General features: G+C 35.2%; 1 non-coding gene across 1 annotated transcript; it reads right to left on the bottom strand.

The window, feature by feature from the left end:
- Positions 1-366: 366 nt before the first annotated feature.
- On the bottom strand, positions 367-472 carry LOC126002193 (U6 spliceosomal RNA). Its single transcript, XR_007492961.1, has one exon. It is a non-coding gene; the product is annotated as a U6 spliceosomal RNA (small nuclear RNA).
- Positions 473-3,328: the final 2,856 nt, after the last annotated feature.

Genomic DNA, 3,328 nt, shown 5'->3' with positions numbered 1-3,328 from the left:
AATGGTGATCCTAATTCTGTAAAAAATTATTTAATCATGAGTTGGCAAGAAATAAATGGCTAAACATAGTTTAGAGTAAAATTCCAAGGCAAGAGTAAGTAATTACTATACTATAATTATAGTGAAAATTTGTATTTCTTTTCAAGGTTTACATGCATTGCTCATGGTGGTGATGGTGGGAAGAAAGAAAAGGATAGAAAGAGAGACAGAGAGAGAGGGAAGTGTGCCAATTTCAAAGAAAGAGCATTAATGCTTTTTTCTAGAAAACAGAACATGGCATGGTTATTTAATTAAAACCTTACCAAAACAATAGATAAGATTATGTTAATGGTTTTCAAATTTCCTTTCTTTCATCCTTTCTTTTTTTTAAATATGAAATGCTTCACGAATTTGCGTGTCATCTTGCGCAAGAGCCATGCTAATCTTCTCTGTATCATTCCAATTTTAGTGTATGTGCTGCCAAAGCAAGCACTCATCCTTTCTTTTTGAGTAGAATTAGTGATGCCATTCTGGCTGAATGCACTAGCAAAGATATTTGAGCAGAGTGACTGTGAATCTGAATTTTTCCAGGTTTAACACACTAGAGAATTGAAAATGACAGTTATGTATTGTATACTTTTTTCCTGTCTCTGATTATTTCAGATTGAATGCATTTATGGAAATATGGGACCTTCTGACATTACATAACTGATGAACTAGAGGTCAGATATTTATGATGATTGATTTTATATTTCAATTGTTTTGATTTCTGAAATTTAAACACTCACTTAGCATGAGATTGATAATGGTGATTTGTCATATAGAAAATCTGACTAAGATTTATGGAATTGCTTGACATATTTTAAACCTGCATGTATGTGTAAATCCTGATATTTTTCATATATGAATTTGAAATAAAACAATTATATCTACTGTTATGCTAGCAAAAAGGTAAGTTCTTTTTATTGGCACCACCAATACTGATGACAGAGAAATACTTAAGTTTATTACACTTATCCCAGTGGAACAGATACATTTTTCTCTCAAAAATGATTAGAAATAGCATCACATTAATTCAAGATAACTGCTATAATGTCTGAGTCTCTACAAAATTAAAAATTTAAGTAAACATTGTAATACTAAAAAAAAAAAAGAAAGATTTGTATTTAGTCACAACAGGCTAGCAGGCATTTATTACCGTGATGCTCATACAAGTTAATGTGAGTTCATCAAATTTAATTTTTTTTATTTTTATGCAAAAATATTTATAGATATTTCAATTTGAAATGACCTGAGTCATTGCCTACTCCATCATAAACTGTTGTGATGAAAATTCAGAGCTTTTTGAATCATTGTCGAACAGATTGCTTTTACATAGAATTTTTGCTACTATTTTAATTACAACATTAGCCTCATTTGTATAGTATATTTGGTGTTATCTTTTCTTCTTAAAATATTCTGGAAATCAAGTTAAGTAATAAATGTTTATTATTAGATGCTGAATTTCTTTAAATTTATTTAAACACATTAATTACATACATGATTGTGTTTGGGTTTCAGTCATGTAAAGAACACCACCCACCACCAGTGCAACATTCCCATCACCAATGTCCCAAATCTCCCTTCGCCCCACCCGACCCCCTCCTGTACTCTGGACAGGCTCTCCATTTTCCTCATACATTCTCATTATTAGGACAGTTCAAAATGTAGTTATTTCCCTAACTAAACTCATCACTCTTTCTGGTGAGCTTCCTGAGGTGAGCTGGAACTTCCAGCTCTTTTCTCTTTTGTGTCTGAAAATTATTATTACAAGGGTGTCTTTCATTTTTCTTAAAACCCATAGATGAGTGAGACCATTCTGCGTTTTTCTCTCTCTCTCTGACTTATTTCACTCAGCATAATAGATTCCGTGTACATCCATGTATAGGAAAATTTCATGACTTCATCTCTCCTGACAGCTGCAAAATATTCCATTGTGTATATGTACCACAGTTTCTTTAGCCATTCGTCTGTTGAAGGGCATCTTGGTTGTTTCCAGAGTCTTGCTATGGTAAATAGTGCTGCAATGAATATAGGTGTAAGGAAGGGGTTTTTGTATTTTATTTTTGTGTTCTTAGGGTATAATCCTAGGAGTAGTATAGCTGGATTGTATGGGAGCTCGATTTCCAGTTTTTGGAGGAATCTCCATAATTGCTTTCCATAAAGGTTGAACTAGACGGCATTCCCACCAGCAGTGAATAAGAGTTCCTTTCTCTCCACATCCCCGCCAACACTGTTTATTCTCATTCTTTGTGATGTGTGCCATTCTCTGGGGTGTGAGGTGGTATCTCATTGTTGTTTTGATTTGCATCTCCCTGATGATAAATGATGTGGAACATTTTTTCATGTGTCTTTTGGCCATGTGTATTTCTTCTTTGTCAAAGTGTCTGTTCATTTCTTCTCCCCATTTTTTGATGGGGTTAGATGTTTTTTTCTTGTAAAGTTCTGTCAGTGCCTTGTATATTTTGGAGATTAGCCCCTTATCTGATGGGTATTGGGTGAATAGTTTCTCCCACTCAGTGGGTGGCTCTTGTATCCTGGGCACTATTTCCTTTGAGGTGCAGAAGCTTCTCAGCTTAATATATTCCCATCTGTGAATCTCTGCTTTCACTGGCTTGGAGAGTGCAGTATCCTCCCTGAAGATGCCTGTAATGTCCTGGAGTGTTTTGCCTATGTGCTGTTCTATATATCTTATGGTTTTGGGGCTGATATCGAGGTCTTTAATCCATTTGGATTTTACCTTTGTACATGATGTTAGCTGGGGGTCTAAGTTCAATTTTTTGCAAGTGGCTATCCAATTGTGCCAACACCACTTGTTGAATAGGCTTTCCCTGCTCCATTTAGGATTTCCTGCTCCTTTATCAAAAATTAGGTGGTTGTATGTCTGGGGAACATTTTCTGAGTATTCCAGCCTATTGCACTGATCTGAGGACCTATCCTTATTCCAATACCATGCTGTTTTGATGACTGTTGCTTTGTAGTACAGTTTAAAGTTGGGGAAAGTAATTCCTCCCATATTCTTTTTCCCAGTGATTGCTTTAGCTATTCGAGGGTGTTTATTGTTCCAAATGAATTTCAAAAGTGTCTGATCCACTTCTTTGAAGAATGTCATGGGTATCTTTAGAGGGATGGCATTATATCTGTATAATGCCTTGGGGAGTATTGCCATTTTGATGATGTTAATCCTGCCAATCCACGAGTAGGGTATTGCGTTTCCATTTCCATGTGTCCTCTCATATTTCATGGAGCAGAGTTTTATAGTTTTCTTTGTATAGGTCCTTCACATATTTAGTCAAGTTGATTCCAAGAT

Source organism: Suncus etruscus, chromosome 2 (genome assembly GCF_024139225.1).
Source record: "Suncus etruscus isolate mSunEtr1 chromosome 2, mSunEtr1.pri.cur, whole genome shotgun sequence".
In the NCBI taxonomy this organism is placed as follows: Eukaryota; Metazoa; Chordata; class Mammalia; order Eulipotyphla; family Soricidae; genus Suncus; species Suncus etruscus.
Note: the sequence above shows the minus strand (reverse complement) of the source record. Positions and strands in the feature narration are given on the sequence as shown.